This window comes from Chiloscyllium plagiosum, unplaced genomic scaffold (genome assembly GCF_037043375.1).
Source record: "Chiloscyllium plagiosum isolate Xiang-an unplaced genomic scaffold, Cpla_swu_hap1 HiC_scaffold_13, whole genome shotgun sequence".
NCBI lineage: Eukaryota > Metazoa > Chordata > Chondrichthyes > Orectolobiformes > Hemiscylliidae > Chiloscyllium > Chiloscyllium plagiosum.
The window spans coordinates 73,096,240-73,114,605 of record NW_028270151.1 but is presented as its reverse complement, the minus strand read 5'-3'; the positions used below and the strand labels follow the sequence as shown (position 1 = coordinate 73,114,605).

Below are 18,366 nucleotides of genomic sequence, written 5' to 3'. Positions count from 1 at the left end.
GATGCTGAGTCCACTGCTTTTCGTCATTTATATAAATGATTTGGATTTGAACATTGGAGGTATAGTTAATAAGTTTGCAGATGACACCAAAATTGGAGGTATAATAGACAGCGAAAGAGGTTATCTCAGATTACAACAGGATCTTGATCAGATGGGCCAATGGGCTAAGGAGTAGCAGATGGAATTTAATTTAGATAAATGCGAGGTGCTTTGTTTTGAAAAAGCAAATCAGAGCAGGACTTACATACTTAGTGATAAGTTCCTGAACTAAGAGACCTTGGAGTGCAGGTTCATAGTTCTTTGAAAGTAGAGTCTCAGGTAAATAGGATAGTGAAGAAGGTATTTGGTATGCTTTCCTTTATTAGGCAGAGCATTGAGTAAAGGAGTTGGAGGTCAAATTGCAGCTGTACAGGACGTTGCTTAGGCCACTGTTGGAATATTGCGTGCAATTCTGGTCTCCTTCCCATCGGAAGGATGTTGTGAAACTTGAAAGGGTTCAGAAAAGATTTACAAGGCTGTTGCCAGGGTTTGAGGATTTGAGCTATAGAGAGAGGCTGAATAGGCTGGGTCTATTTTCCCTGGAGCATGGGAGGCTGAGGGGTGACCTTGTAGAGGTTTATAAAATGGTGGGCATGGATAGGATAAATAGACAAGTCTTTTCCTTGGATTGGGTGAGTCAAGAACTTAGAGGGCATAGGTTTAGGGTGAGAGGGGTAAGATATAAAAGGGACCTATGGGGCAACTTTTTCACACAGTGGGTGGTGCGTGTATGGAATGAGCTGCCAGAGGAAGTCGTGGAGGCTGGTACAATTGTAACGTTTAAAAGGGATCTGGATGGGCATATGACTAGGAAGGGTTTGGAGGGATATGGGCCAAGTGCTGGCAAATGGGACTAGATTAGGTTAGGATAGTTGGTCAGAATGGACAAGTTTGACCGAAGGATCTGTTTCCATGCTGTACATTTTTATGTCTCTATGACTCTAAGTGAGCATCCAACTTGGAGAAGAACTTGGCTCTTGTGAATTTGGGATTCAATCTGTCTGATGTTAGTGTTTTGTGTGAGCATCTTTTTTGAGAAAGTTTTACATGTCTCATGTCCAAATATACCTTGATTGTGTCATATTGCTTTTACACACATGATGAAAGGTGTGTGATTCATATATATTTTAGAGTTTGGATTTTGAACTAATATCATGTGAGTTTTGGTCCGTGTGTCTGAAGTAGTTTAATGATAAGTTTGTAAGTATGTCTTAGCCATAGTGATTTCTTTTATAATAAACAATATGAGAGAGAGAGTTCCTGGAACGTAATGGGATGTTGTTTTCCTTGGGAGAGCTTACAGGTGAACAAACGAAACAATGTGGTGTATGAGGCTTTTTCAGGTCAGAGATTGTTTTTCTTTTCAGTGGGGAAATGGGGTATCAACTGTCGATAGAAAATGCTTTTGGCTTTTGTTTTGGTGGTTTTGCAGAAGCCTTGGATGAAGTTGAATGTGTTAAAAAAATTATTCTCGATAAAAGGAAATGATTTAGAATTGTTAAGAAATAGGTTACCTTAGTATGAGCAGTTTAGCTTGCAAGTTCCAGATCAGCAGTGTTTGGTTGAAACTCTGAAGGAGTTAGTCGAAGTGGAGAACGTGTGAGCTGAATTGTATGAAGTTGTTACGATGAGACAATTGGATTGTCAATACTGGGAATTGAAGTTACAGTTAAATTAAGCCCAAAGTTCCAATACAGAAAAGAATGTTCTCTGGGTACACAATAAAGGAGTGCTTTTAGGTTTAATGAGCTTGCATTTTACTAGATAACTCTAAATCATAAAACTTATAATGTATGTATATAGTTCAGTTTATTCTATTTTATCTTAATTTATTTTGTGTTTTATTGTTAAACCTACATTGGCAGCATCGATGCTAAAGTTTCAGTGAAGGATCACCCTATTGAAAGCAAAGAAAATATCATTTATCAAGCCAGACTTCAGTCTGGGATCTGTCTTGAGCAGTAATATCGCCTGGGTTTGAATGTGCACAAAATAGAACTACGTCAGTCTGGGGACTGATGGACATAACTGATTCTGACATTATATTCTATATCATCCAGCTCAGTCTAAAGTTCATCTTTTATATGCATATTCTGGGAGAGGCAAATTTCTGGAATTCTATGTTCTCTGTGGTGCAATCCAGGATCACTTTTGAAATTTCCAACAGCGTCAGATCTAATTGGTTGCAATTGTTCCAAGCTGAAAATGTGTTGCTGGTAAAGCACAGCAGGTCAGGCAGCATCCAAGGAACAGGAGAATCGACGTTTCGGGCATAAGCCCTTCATCAGGAATTCCTGATGAAGGGCTTATGCCCGAAATGTCGATTCTCCTGTTCCTTGGATGCTGCCTGACCTGCTGTGCTTTACCAGCAACACATTTTCAGCTCTGATCTCCAGCATCTGCAGAACTCACTTTCTCCTGCAATTGTTCCAAGTCCTGGATTGACTCGCGAGCATTCTTGGTCTCTTCTGCTGCAATTAATGTCCAGGTGATCTTGTGAATGGTCACAGTATTGAGATCTGTGCACACTGAAAATCCTGTTACTATTCGTAAGACACTTGTGGTTTCATGCAGAATAGCTGTAGCTGCATTTCATCATCACTGTACCAATAGAACATAGAACATTACAGCGCAGTACAGGACCTTCGGCCCTCGATGTTGCGCCGACCTGTGAAACCAATCTGAAGCCCATCTAACCTACACTATTCCATTTTCATCCATATGTTTATCCAATTACTATTTAAATGCCCTTAAAGTTGGCGAGTCTAAACTGTTGCAGGCAGTGCATTCCACACTCCTATTACTCTCTGAGTAAAGAAACTACCTCTGACATCTGAATTATATCTTTCACCCCTCAGTTTAAAGCTATGTTTCCTTGTGCTGGCCATCACCATCTGAGGAAAAAGGCTCTCACTCTCCAACCTATCTAATCCTCTGATTATCTTGAATGTCTCAATTAAGTCACCTCTCAACCTTCTTCTCTCGAACGAAAACAGCCTCAAGTCCCTCAGCCTTTCCTCATAAGACCTTCCCTCCATACCAGGCAACATCCAAGTAAATTTCCTCTGAACCCTTTCCAAAGCTTCCACATCCTTCCTATAATGCAGTGACCAGAAATGTACGTAATACTCCAATTGCGGCCGCGCCAGAGTTTTGTACAGTTGCAACATGAGCTTGTGGCTCCGAAATTCAATCCCTCTATCAATGAAAGCTTTCTTAAGGAAAGCTTCTTAACAACCCTATGTAAGAGATGGTTGTCTTATTATATGCACATAATTATTTTGTTGTCCGTTTTACCATTGACTTCCAAAAATCCAGTTGCCTATTCTTAACATGAGGATCAAATTATTCTACAGTGTATGTGGCGGAATAAGTTGAAGTGAGCGTAGATGAGAAACACCATGGTAAACGGAGGATCAGATCAAACATTCCTAAGCAACAGAGAGTTCTGATAATTTGAGTCATGTGAATTCCTATAGAATGATCAGGTCAATCATTCAGATCTCTCTGTATAATATGTTTCATATTCTGCATAAACCACATTCTATCATCGGTAGTGTTATGCATGATAGAATGAGAAACCAGAACTCCACATAAAGAATGGAGATACCTCAAGGTCCGCCTGAGGGTGAGGTTCCAATGAATGACATGCAATGATCAGTTAATGTTTCTCTTCAGAGTGGTCATTGAGGTCTGGAGTTCTCATTGTATAGACAACTTTCACTTCTGGGTTAGAAAGCGTAGTGGAATCAGCCTGAGAGAATCTTGATGATAGCCTTCATTTTTCAAATAATTTTTTTCATTGTCTTGTTGTTTGTGACTATTACCAGCATGTCAATGTTTGGAATACTGTCAGCAGTCATAATGTCTTTATTCTGTGACAGTAATCTTCAACATTAACATTGGAGATCACCACAACATACTGTGGGATGGTTACTGGATGACAAGTTGACAAGTTACTGTTGATTTGCCACTTAGCTTTTGACCCTATTGCACGCATGCCATGGTGTGAATCTGCTTTAAGACAGAGCTATGGATCCAAACAAATGGTTATTGAGCAGATCATTGGAGTCTTGGCACTTTCACTGCCTGATCCACTCTGGAGGAGTGCTGTGGTAATTGCCAAAGCATTTGCCATCATCGCATTGTATGTTACCACAAACCAAAGGTACAGCCTTTGTTATCAGGTATTCAGTGAGCAACAGATGAGGAGGCAAAGGAGGTAATTAATACATCCCATTTCTAGTCATGCCGCCCAGGATTGCTCCAATTGTGATCCCAGTAATGTGGCCCCAATTTCTCATTCAGTACAAACCCCACACATGTTACCCTTCACCTTGCTATTAACTATCACGGCATTGCCAATGCTGAAATGAAAAGCCACTACAAAATAAACATTCCAGACCAACACTATGAATCAAACCATTCACTATTCCATACTATCACATTTCATCATTCCCTTGCATTCACTTGGTGCTTGTCTTTCACATGCCTTCTCCTGGTCTAATGATTCGAAACATTCTGACTCCTGTGGATGTAGCATGGCTGATAGTAATCTGCTGACTGTCAGCAAAATAAACTGCAGATGGTGTTGCAAGATAATCTTGTGCAACTCTGCTACTAAAAGACCCAGTTACAGAGTGTACCACTTCAGTATGGCAGCTGCAATCTGGGCTGGCTGGCTGGCAGGTAATTGCAAGGGCACTGGTGAAGTGGTAGTGGTGGGAGAACAAATGCTGTAATTCTCGGAGAGAACATACTCCAAGGAGCAGCTGCCACTCAACTGAGCTTTCTACGGCAAATCTCATACAACCTTGCCTCTGGTGAGCTGTACCTGAACCAGCCTTCCAACTGGGACAATTAGGGATTGGCAATGGGAGATGTCAGTCATGCCCACATCTTGTGAAAGAACAATAATAATTCTTAGGCGGACGGCCTTCACCAGTGCACTTTGCATTGCCTGCTACCATCATGCTAATGGAACACAACAAGCCAGGCAACATCAGGAGGCAGAGAAGTCAATGTTTCTGAAGAAAGGTTGCACCTGAAACATTGACTTCTTCACCTCCTGGCTTGCTGTGTTCTTCTAGCCTCCTGCTTATCTACCTTGTTTTCCAGCATCTGCAGATTTTCTGTCTCTAACCATCATGCTAAAGAGTAGGCAGCACAAAGTTTGTACGCTGCCTGAATCAGACGTGACAGGCTCAGGTTAATTACACTTCACAGTCCCCATGTCCATTTACAGGGGCCATTTGCTCTCAGAAATTCTGAGAAGTTTATTTCTGTTGTTTTTGCTCATTACCGGCAGCAATTGAGACTATTCATTCCATGGATGTCATTATCTAAAAGAAATTGTTACATCTTTTCAGTAGGTCAGCCAGCATCAGAAACTACAACCAATTATTTTCCTTGGCTGCTCAAAAGACTATAGGATTTTGTGATTTAACTATAAATTATAATGGAACCACTAAGTAAAGTAAAAAAACATGAAAAGCATGTTTGAGTTCCAAATAGAAGTTCAAATATTGTTGCATATCTGATGCCTCTAATCTACTTGACCTGAGGATGAAATCAGGTCCTGCCTCTCCGTGTGTAGCGACATAAATTAGCTACCATTATAAATATAGTAATGAATAAAGAACAAAATTATTAGAATAAAAGCAGATTTGTTGAGAAGAATTTGCAAACCCAGAATCCAATTCTCCTTTGTTCCTTTGCATTCTGTCATAGCTGTTTCCTGTTTGGGCTGATTTAGATTTACATAGTTAGAATACATCTCCCCCCTGTCAGGCTTTGCATGAGGAAGAGATTAGACCTCATTCAAGTAACAAAAAACTGCCAAAGAAAAGCATCATAATTTCATGCATGACTACCAGTCTTCAATGATTTTCGTGACAGACATTAACATAGTCTCTGTCAGTGCAGTTCAATCCTGGAGAAACTCAGCAGATCTGGCAGCATCTGTAGAGTGTGAAACAGAGTTAATGTCTTGAGTTTGGAATGATATGTCTTCAGAACTGAAGAAGAGCCACACCGTACTTGAAACGTTAACGCTGTTTATCACTCCACAGATGGTGGCAGGCCTGCTGAGTTTCTCAAACATTGTGTGTGTATTTCAGATTTGCAGATACTTTGCCTTTATTCAACTGGAATATTGACTTCATTTCTTGACATCTGTTGAAGGATACAATAATGAATAAATTACTACTCATCAAGAACAGGTCTTCAAATGGCATGTATTACCTATCACTGGTTTTAACCTCTCTTATTAAATATTTAATGAAAGTGATGCTGCTTTTGCCTGAAGACCACAAGATACAGATGTTTTGCTGGCATAATTAAGGCTCACTTCTCTTCAAGTTAAAGCCAGCTACTTATACATCACAGCAGTTCTCAGATCCACTATGCAATAATTTTGGAATATATCTATTTCTCACTAGCCTATTTCTATTTGCTCTGAAATTGATTATCCAAGTCACTTAATTCCCAAATTCCCTCCTGAATGCCTATTTTAATTCTGCAGGGGTCTAGAAGCAGTGACCTGAAAGAGGCCAGATGACAATAGTGCTTGATTAATGCAGTCTGTTGCCTCTTCAAGTAGGCTGCCATTTATTTTTACAAATGTAGGTTGAAGATTTTAAAATCAGGTTGAAAGCCGTAAGATTAAACAACAGGGTACCACAGTACAGACTCTAAAATTCCTCTCTGCTAAGTAAATCGGTTGATGAGCTGTCAAAAATGGACAGAGGAACTTAAAGCAACCACATTGATGTGCGCGCACACTCACACACACACACCCATACCCACACCCCCACACACACCTGCCCACTCAAACATTTGCCAATCGACATGGCATTTTCTGCTTGTGGTATCAAAATTGCAGGTCCAACCAAACAGAAAAGGTGATGATGTTTAAGCAACACTGTTCCAACAAATCCAAATTCAAATTGTAGAATTGAAAATAAAAGAAAATACGAAAAGGGATGCCTGAAAGGGTCATGGAACAGATTAAATATTAACTATCAAAGGGGAATTGGAATTATATTTTAAAGAGAAAATTATCAAGGCTATGGGATAAAACAAGTGAGTTTGACAAAGTGTATTGTTCTTTCAGAGAACCAGCACAAACAAGATGGGCTGAATGCCCTCATTCTAACTTGTCATTCTATGACGCTATGAAAGCCAAATGCTCACTGCTTATTCCTCTGGAGTTTTCTGTGTGGTTCAGTGGCACAAATGGCCTGTCTGACTGTTATGTGAATGTGAGATAATAATAAGTACAGAAGGCTTATTTGGCCTTAGATCCTGTGGGGAAGTTGAAAAATCAGCCAACAGACATGTTCCTAATATCATCTCATGATCTTGATTGCAAAGTACATGAATGTCAGACAAGTGTAGACGTAAGGCCAGTGTTGATGCTGTATAACCTGCTGAAACTCAAAGATGAGAAGAACCAGAGTACCACGAGCAGGTATAGAATTGTATTTCAATGCGAGTCAAAACTTCAGAAAAGAAGAAAGAAAAATAATTCTGCTCTTTGTTGATAAATTAAAAGGATAAGTGATTAGTTGGAACAAGCATCGTTGCAATGATTTAATATGTCTCAAGACCTCCCATAATATCTGCAATACCAGAATAACAAATGATTTGTTTCTGAGTGATTTATCAAGTGTCTGCTTGGAAAGACATGACTAACAGGTTGCTTAAGCTAGTATTTCTCTTCAGTGCAATGTCTTTTATAGGGAGCAGTGTACAATGAGATAATCAGAGTGCAGATACGTTTTGCTATTACAAATTATTTTTCATTTCAGCTTGCCAAAATGATGTATATATTTAAATCCAGCTTTAACTAACAATTATGGTCTGAATTCTTGGTACATTTTGAAATTAAACAACAGTTCAGAATGCTGTACCAAGCTTATTTCAGCTGTACCAAGCTTAAATCAGTTGGAAGTGGAAGAAACTGAGATAACTTTAAAAAAAAACACAATGTCTAAAGAATATCTATCTGATAGCGGCTAATAATATTTGCATTGCATTTTCTTCCTGCCTTTGCACTATCACATCTAGTGCCCTCCAAGATATGTCCTTGCGTCTGATCATTTCTGTCCCACAAACTCTCCCTTGAAGAAAACATCTAGATACTGACAACACCCGGTTTTCCCTGTCCATTATCGCTCTTCACCCCTCCATGGTTGCAAAGTTATCTAACTGCTTATCCAACATCCAGTATAAGCAGAAACATCTTCCAACTAAACATTGGGAAGACCAAAGCCAGTATTCTCAGCCCCACTCCAAACTCTGTTCCCTCGCTGCTCCACCTATCTCTCTGGCTGCTGCCTGACATTAGACCAAATTACAGCCTTGTGTCATACATATTTGATCCAGAAATGAGTTCCAATCGCATATTTGCACCATCTGAGACTACCAATACCATCTCCAGAACATCATTCGACTTATCTCTGCCTCAGATTGTCTGCTGCTAAAAACATTATTCATCCCTTTGCTGCAGACCTCTAGAATCTTGTAATGTAGCTGATATCGTACATTTCATTCTCCATAAAATTTAGCCGATCCAAAGTTCTACAGCCCATGTCATTAGTCCCTGTGCTCACTGATCTATACTAGCTCAAGTTCAATCAGAACTTTGATTTTAAAACTCTCATTCTTGCTTTCAAATCCCAACATGTTTTGATTCTCCTAAATCTATTATATCTTCTAATCCCACAAACCTCTGGAATATCTGTACTCATCTAAACCTAGCTCTTAAACATCCCAGATTTTAAATGTGCTATCATCTTCAGTTGCTTAAGTTTTAAATCTGAAATTCCCTCCCTGAACGTATCCACCTTTAGACCTTTAAACCTGCATCCTTGACCATGTTTTTGACCATCTCTTTTTTTTCTTTTCTAGTGTTTGCTTTTTTGAGCAATTAGGTAAAAGATATTACATTGTACCCATATGACTATCAAGACAGTATTTAATGACTTACTTTTCATTATTTGGTATCTTTAGATGCATCGGATTTTAAACAGAGAAGCAAAGTCTGATTTTGTTGTTATGTATTTCAAAGGCTGAAGTGAGATCTTATATAGAGACAATATTATTCAATAGAAAGGAAGCAAAAAAAAATCTTATGTAGGTAGTAATTTTCATGGCCATCATATGTTTCTAAATTGCTAATTAAATGCTTTTAAAGAGTAGCTATATTAGTGATAGGATTTTATGCAGCGTTTATTACATATACGGTAAATGGTGTGTATACTATATTAAAATGCAAATAATATTTGACTTTCTAGTGTTGAGAGGGTTCTTACTGCAATGAGAAGTGTGAAAAGTTGCACATCTCCAGTGAAAGGTTTGAAAAGAAGTGTTTAAGATGTATCAATAGAGACATTGAGCAGTACGGTGGCTCAATGGTTAGCACTGCTGCCTCATAGCTCTCAGGACCCGGATTCAATTCCACCCTTGGGCGAATGATTGTGTGGAGTTTGCACATCCTCCCTGTGTCTGCGTGAGTTTTGTCCAGTGTTTTGGTTGCCTCCTAAAAATGTGCAGGTCAGGTGGATTGGCCCTGGGAACTTACCCATAGTGTCCAGTGATGTGCAGGCTAGCTGGATTAGCCATAGAAAGCACAGGGATGGGGTAGGCCTGGGTCTGATGGTCTTTCGAGGCATAGTGGGGACTCAGTGGGCTGACTGGCACTGTTTCCACACTGTAGAGATTCTATGAATCTACATTAATGAGAGAAAATGTATTTTAATTGATTCCTGGAAATTAAATGAACATTGCTTTCTTATTTTCAACAAATAAATAAAACAAATAGATTCCAGTCATAAAATTAAATCTGTCCATGAACTACCCACCAAGTGTACTTTCTCTCTTTACAATATGTCCATTTAAGGTGTAGGCTTGTACAGGGAATGCCATGAATGATATAATTTAAGGAAAAATGAAACTAACTTAGATCTGTCTGCAATACAGCTCAATATCAGCAATGCAGTGAATTTCAATAAACATTGAGTGCATTTATCCAGAATCTCTCTGAAAAACATAACAATGGCAATGGTACCTGAATTTAATACCTGGACGTATGTTTACTTTTTAGGTTCTGGATATCAATATGGATATTAAAACAGTTGGAATCTGAGGTGATTTAGACTATACAATTGAATAGGCAACATTAGATGGGACGAGGAGGAAGATTAGTCATTCAACTGCAAAGCTGTCCCAGTGTGTATCACCTCAGGGAAATTTTGAGGTGGGGTGAGTCCACTGAAAACTATTTGCCCATCTGTGGGAGGTAGCAAATTATTATCAATTAAGTGCTCACTGAGGGAAAGAATTCTGACACAATCAGGGATATGGATCTATGTGGTGGGAGACAGGCTCTCCACTGATGCCAAAGCCTGGCAGACGGATGGATGCCTCCTGACGACAGGCTTTTGGGATAAGGGGAGACAATAAAGCCTCCTTCAAATCCTCCACCCCCACCACCGCAAGGCTGTCCTCGAGCTGCAGCTGTAGCTGTGGGCTCTCCCTCCACACTGATGGTCTTATATCAGTTTGATTTATTAGACATTGAGGCTCCTCCATTCTTCACAAGCTCCCTTTGCTGAGTGAGATTAATGGGAATTAAATGTGGGCAGTTTCTGCCATGAACCTACAATCCACAGTTGTTAGTCTTACAGCCAGACAGTAAGTCAGTATTTTTATTTGATTACAATAATGTCACACTTACTGCCATTGTCGTTAGCATTGTGAAAGAAATAAGTGCCATAGCAGTGGTTTGCAATAGTAAAAGAATGGAAACCTTCCTGTTTGCAACTCCAAGTCATTAAAACAATACAAAATGGTGTTTGGCCAATAAGCTCTGAGCAGTGACAATCACATTTCAATTGCCACTCTGCTCCTATTGTCTACGTAAAAACCGGCCTCTGCGTTTCGCTTTGGGATCTCCAGTGTCTGCTTCCTCAGAAATGTGGAACATTGTTTAAATCAAAGTCCCACTTCATAGCATTGGATTGACAAGTGAAGCCACCTGGAAGGAAAGAAAAAAATAGTAAAACTTTCTTATAATGATCCAACTCCTCCTGAAATATTGAAAATGTGGCTCCAGCATGCTCAGTATGTTCACTTGTATGCATTACTGGTTTGTTACTTGATTTCTCCCATCTGGGCACATTATGCCCCCTTTTTACAGCACTAGCTGCTGTATTCTGATCAGTGTTCATTCAGTAATACAATTACAGCGCATTTAAATATATTTTCAGGTTATTAGTGAATGACTGTGGGTTAGTTAAATGGGTGAAGGTATGGATGGCAGGATTTCAGGGTGGGTGGCTGGAAGGATTTTAGAATATAGAGGTGGCAGAGTGGTCGATGGCAATGGGATAGACTGGTAAGTGTGTAAGAGTGACAGCTTGATTAGGCGGCAGATTGGAAAGGACAGCGCTCATGTGAGAAGGTGATTTGCCAAGGACTAGTCCAGAGCTGAAAAATGTGTTGCTGGAAAAGCGCAGCAGGTCAGGCAGCATCCAAGAAGCAGGAGAATCGACGTTTCGGGCATAAGCCCTTCTTCAGGACTAGTCCAGTCAAGCGGGAGGAATTGTGAGGATGTTAGGCACTCAGGTCTGGTCAGGCCAGGTAAAAGTCAGGGAGTATCAAATGGAGTGGGATGCTGAGGTCTAGTCAGATCAGATGAGGGGAGTCCAGAGTATCGAGGATGAGACAGGTAATGGGACTTTGAGGTAAAGGCAGAGTTGGATGAGGATCCTAGTCAGTCAGGTCCATGCAATCAGGGGTTCTCAGGCTATTGTTCTAGTTAATTTGGTTAAAAATCTGTAAGTTACTGAGGAGGTAAACATGATTATTAGTCTGTCTAATATTTGCAAGTTAACTACTTGGCTAAAGTAAGTCGTAGCTGAATGAAATCTCTTTCTTGAACTCAGAATTAAAGAAATTTTCAGTGCATTCTGAGGAGCAGGATTATTATCCATTGGAAGTTGAGTTGGAACTTTGGGAACAATTCCCACAGAGTCAGTGTTGTCAGAACTTCCGAGGAGTCCTCACACATTTTCCTGGTCGTACATTCATGATTCAATTAGAAAGGACCAAATTTCACCCTATGCATATCAGCCTACAGATCTAAGTCTTTAATGTGGTCCAAATACAGAACACAGAATGGTCGGGTGGATGGTGCACATCTCCGTTACAGCATGTTAGAGCTGAGGTAAGTCAGAATGAGGGGAAGCTGGAGACATCTTCCAATTTAGTCATCAATCTGTTGCCACCAAGAAGCTCAACAAACAGCCCTGCACCTCTTTAGTACACAGGCACTTACTGTGCTGATTGATTACAATTGTTCTTTGGTCTTCCCATGTCATGACACTTTAAGAGGGACAATAAATAACTTGTGATTCGGTAATGCTTTCAATGTTGCCTCAATAATGTTTGCAATAACCAAAGAGGACAAGCACATTTGAGTAGAGGCCAAGGAAATTAGAGGAGTGTAACAGATGTCTGAAATGGAAGGATATTACTGTGCATCGTGAGTGAGTCCAATGAAACATTAAAATGGGAGATGAACAATTTTTTTTAGAAAAAGGACTGTAGATCTGAAGTGATTTACGGGAAATTTGTCAATTTTCATCAACAACAGCACTGAAATTTCGGCCAGCAGAAATTTCAAGAAACGATCAAACTGAATTTCAATCCTTCCCATATCAGACTGGATTTGATTTGAGACAATCATACATTTGTGAGGTCTCAAGTATTCTTAAGTTTGTTGATAAATATATTTGTTCTGCAATTTATTCTGTTTTGAGACAATTCTAACACTGGTGGTAAGATAAATAAATGCAATGGTGTTGTTTTCCCAGAAAATACAACATGACTGATTGTTAATTTATTTTATGTAACTATGTTTAATTCATGTATAATTGACTAAAATAGTTATGATATGTACAATATGCATATCCATGTCCCATAAAATATATGAAGGCCTGGGGTCTGTATTTTGTACGTAGTGACAAGAAATATCCTAGTCTTACGATATCATTTACACAGTTTGTGAACAGTTCAGGCAGCATCTGAGGAGCAGGAAAATCAACATTTCGGGCAAAAGCCCTTCATCAGGAATACAGCACCGAGGAGCAGGAAAATCGACGTTTCAGCTTTTTCCCTAAACGTCGATTTTCCTGCTCCTTGGATGCTGAACTGCTGTGCTTTTCCAGCACCACTCTAATCCAGAATCTGGTTTCCAGCATCTGCAGTCATTGTTTTTACCAAAGAGTTATGAACAGTCCATTTATGAGCGGATTATATTTTGTCACTTATATTTCTGTAGATGATTCTTCTACATCTTTGTAGTTAATCCTTCTGAATATTATCTTGATAATGGATGAGAAGTACAGCAGATATTTTTACTGATCCAAGAAAATCTAGAAATCTCATCATTCAAAACCAGCTCCAAGCCTGCATTTATAGAGCACCTTTTTCTTTGTAAAACTTTCTAGTTGCTTCACAGGGGTGTTATTTCATAAAATGTGGCACACTCAGTCAAAGTGATAGATTGACAGATTTGCAATGAACTTAAAAAAAGAGACCGAAAGAGGCAAGGACTGTTAGAGAAGGAGTTCCATAATTTCCTGTTTCAGTAACTGAAAGCCTAGCTCCAACGCTGGAGTGATTATTCTCTGGGATGCTCAGAGACCAAACTGGGAAGAACATAGATATGTAGCACAAAAGTAGGTTCCAAAGATAGAAAGAGGTGAAGACTTGGAGTTATTTGAAAACAAGCATGAGAAATTGACAGTAGGAACATTGCTTAGCTTGAAGACAATGTTGAACAGGAAACGCAGAGTTGTCAATTGAGTAGGAACTCATCCTGTTAGGTTGGAAAAAACAGACATCTACTCGGTTAGCTGAAGATCAATCTCCCGGTTGATGATCCCATTCTGTTAGTTGTACTTGTAATAAGGATTCTCCGCAAAGCCACAACGTTATTTCCGTCAAATGTAAAACAATAAGCTCTTCGAGTTCTCTCATGGATCAGTAGTTTATCATTGAAACGTAGGGTTACTGATACTAATCACTTTATTTCCAAAATTTTGATGTTGTTCTGTCACATATGAAAAAGTATTCATTTTGTATAGGACTTAGGGTCAGATAGTTTTCAGTAAATGAAAAGCCTTTTAATATTTAATACAATCAGATAGGCAATATAACCTAACATAAACTACCTTGAATTATATGTGGTCCTGTTTTATACTATGGCCCCTACCTTAATAAACATAACATCTGACAGGGGACTTGGTTATATGTTATTTCACAAATAGCACTTAATTGGCCTAGCCATTTATTTCCACATTCACATTTTTCAAAGGTGGTCATTTATACTAATGAAGTGATGATGGCGTAGACAAGATTTACGTTGTGAAAGTTTAGCACTCAGCAATGTATGAAAGATTGATAGGTTTACTGCTATAATTTATAATGAAAAAACAACACTGTAAAATCTTTTATAAACCAAATGATAAATTTTAAATGGCAGTTTATTTGCTTTGTGTCTTACTAACTATGCAGCTTTTAAACCTGATTGAATTGGTTTTTAATTCCACACTTTGTGGGAGCCTGTGGAGTCTAACAGAGAAATTGTGCAGTGTGTTTTGTCAATTGTATATGCTGAATTTATGATTTTGATGCAGCTCAGAAACACTATTTGAGTAATCAAGGTGGAAAATCATTCACAATGTACACTTTCTGTCAAAACTCAAATTGGGTGGAGAATTTACAACACTGGGAAAATGGCCTTTATGACATCAGAAAATTGGACACTCAGTTACTTGCATAGAGTACCCTGAACTATCAGAGTTGGTGGAATATTTACACATTGAGAAAACCAGTGAATTAGACACATAGCACAAGAACAGTCCAATCATCATAGAATCCCTATTGTGTGGAAACAAGCTATTTGGCCCAACAAGTCCGTCCTGACCCTCTAAAAAGTAACCCACCCAGATCCATTCCCCTAACTAATGCACCTAACCTACACAATTTAGAATGGCCAATTCACCCTAACCTGCACATCTTTGGATTGTGGGAGGAAAGCGGAGCACCCAGAGGAAACCCTGCAGACATGGGGAGAATGTGCAAATTCCACACAGACAATCACCCGAGGCGGGAATCAAACCTGGGTCTCTGATGCTGTGTGGCAACAATGCTAACCACTGAGCCCCCATGCCATTCCATTCACTCCAGTATTCATTCACATTGTCATAAGTGATTAAAGCTATTAGACATCAAGAATTATCTCAGATGAAAATAATGATTTGTATTGGGAAAAGCTGATGGGGTGCAGCAGGAGTGTTGTTTTTGTTTTCGATTTTTGTTCCTTCCATGGGAATTGGTCTTTTTTGGTAGAAAGAACCACAGGTTTTAGCTTTTACACTATAAATTAGGAAGTTGAAGTTGGACATTGCTATATAGCTAAAAGCTATCATGATAGGAACTGTATGGTGTACACTTCAAGCAATATAAGACTGTGTTACTTTTTAGAGCAGTGAGGTGGATACTTTGAGGCAGAGTGGCACCAGGAATGCTTGAGCTAAGGAAAAACTGCCTCATGATAGTCTTTGGATTAGTTCAGCTCCCAGCCTGTTACAGACCTGTGAGTGCAGTGTGGTTGAAAACATCCAGAAGCTTGCAAACAAGGATATCTCATCATTTTATCTATGAGTGAAAAAATAGAAAACTTTAGACTCTGAAAAAAGAATTCTAATTCAAGAAAAGGTCTCAGTCCACTCAACCAGTTAGTAAATTACTGATTGACTATCACTTTGGAGACACCATCACTGAAAGAAGTCAAAAGGGAGATAACTATCCACTCTTGTCGTCTGGATTTTGGATGTACAGAATTTGTTCTCACTGTCTCCACTGCTTTGCTCTCACAATATTTCTGACAGAATTATTTTCTGGTCTGTCTTATTTGTGAATAAAAGTTGTATTGAGAATATTCAAGGGATATAGCTCAAGTTGCACAGTAGTAAATTATTCTTTTTATTGGTTGTTAAAGAATAAGTTTGTTCACAATGAATAGAGGAATTTTGCTGTTAATTATGAAACTGGCTGTTTGTGATGCGGACTTTTCATGGTTACCTATGTGTGGCTGTTGTGTTCCAAAACACTCTGCATAAAAGTACTTCTTAACTCTTTCCCCACACTATTAAAGTGATAATCCCTTGGCATTAATGCTTCTGAGAAAGTAGAATTTCTCCCACATGCTATCAAAACCTGCATAGTTTTGAACACCTATTAAATAACTTAATATTCTCTTTTGCATTATGGAAGTAGTCCAAATTTCTCAGTGATTCCTAAAACTGTAGCTTCATATTCAAAGCATTCTCCTGGACACCTGGAAATCAGTCAACGCAAGTGACACCTAGAAGGAGAGCAGAAAGCATTTGTGAAGAGGTCAAACCTGTTCTCTGGCTCATCTGAAAACCCTGGCTTGTGACCACCCTAAATGAGGAAGGCTGATTTGGGAAGGCATCAAAAACCGAGAGACTTCATCAGCAACATGCACCAGTGAAGTCAACTTCTTAAAGGGAATGCAAAAATCTCCAAACAATATGACAACTGATAGCAGAATCAGTGATGCAATGCTTAGAATGGATAACCCTCCCCACCATCCAACTCTGGATCCAGAGTTGTCAACATTAAATGTACACAACTTGAAGAAACCCATCACCATATCAATAACATCCTCACTGGAATAAAGTTCACTGAAGAAGAAGAAAACAACAACAGACTCTCCTTCCTGGACTATTAGTGGAACGCACCACTACCAGTGAACTCCAGACCAATGTGTACAGGAAGAACATCCATACCAACAAGATACTGAATTAGAACAGCAAACACCAAGCACACACAAACAGAGCTGCATTAGGACAATATTTAAATAGGCAAGGACACACTGCAGCAACCCAGACCTCCAAACGACAGAACATGAACACCTATTCAAAGAATTTAAACAAATGGGTATCCCAAGAACACTATCCTCTAGTACTTAGGCCAAACCCAAAGGAGAAAACACTACACAACCAGACATGATAGCGGCCGTACCATACATCAAACACTTATCAGAAATAATTACCTGACTACTCAGACCCCTGGGAATCTTAGTGGCCCACAAACTAGTAAACACCTTCTACCAGCTCCTCACAAAGGCTCAAGACCCAACACCCACATCTAACAGGATAAATGTTATCTACAAAATACCCTGCGAAGACTGTGAAAAACACTACACAGGACACACAGGAAGAAAACTGATCATATGAGTGCACAAACATCAGCTCGCCACTGCCTGACATGACCAGTACTCTCTCATTTCCAATCACACAGACAATGAAGGACACAAATTCGACTGGGATGAGGTAACCATCCTAGCACAGGGAACACAGAGACATGCCAGAGAATTCCTTGAAGCCTGTCATTCTAACCGGAACTCAAGCAATGGACAAGATGAACTGGACCCTGTATACAAACCACTCAGATACAGAACCGGACGTACCAACAAACAGAGACATATAAACACCAGGAAGAAGAAACCACCAACACCTTCTGAGAGACGCACTGATGATGTCACCTTGCGAGGTGACAAAATGTTTGCAGAAAAACACACAGGCACTACGAGTGAATCCACAACTTCAACATCCAAACAACCTGTTTAGCTAACCCTTTAAGCAGCACTTGCCCATGTATGGCACAGTCTGAATAGCACACATTAGACTTGTCAGCCATCTAGGAACTCCTTGACCATGGTGAAAGCAAGTCTTCCCAGATTCTGAAGGACCATTAGTAAAGAAAAAGATCTTGCAGGTAAACAAGGACGCTCAAAGCTGCCAGTTGGTATTCCAGAATATCTTGAATTCATAGGGAAAATAGGTTTTACCTCTTTGACACTTTGGGTCCATTTCATTTGCAGAATTGGATTCAACATGATTTGATTTGCTGTTATTAAGTGATATATTTTGAAATGTCACTTATTTTATCAGCAAAATAGTGCTTAAATTTGACACATTAGAAACACAATTCTATTCCCCAATTTTACAAATTTTGAATATAAATTTGTATTCATCTCAATAACACTGGGGTATAAACAATAAATCCATTACAGTGAATCCACTGACATACACTGCTTGACTGACTTCATTCTGGTACAATCCAGACACAACCCAGTCTGGAAAATCAGATCCTAACCTGAAATTGGGTGAAAGCATTTTAATTAAAAACAGGATAATGTCTTGTCTTTGTTGTGTAATTAAC

At 39.3% G+C, this 18,366-nt stretch overlaps 1 protein-coding gene across 1 annotated transcript in view; it reads right to left on the bottom strand.

The window, feature by feature from the left end:
• Positions 1–10,830: 10,830 nt before the first annotated feature.
• The window catches only part of LOC122555786 (ephrin type-A receptor 3), a 441,127-nt gene continuing 433,591 nt past the window's right edge, over positions 10,831–18,366 (bottom strand). The window contains exon 18 of the mRNA XM_087993752.1: positions 10,831–11,080. The gene's annotated coding sequence lies outside the window, so the exon portion shown is untranslated. The remainder of the gene's footprint in view (positions 11,081–18,366) is intronic.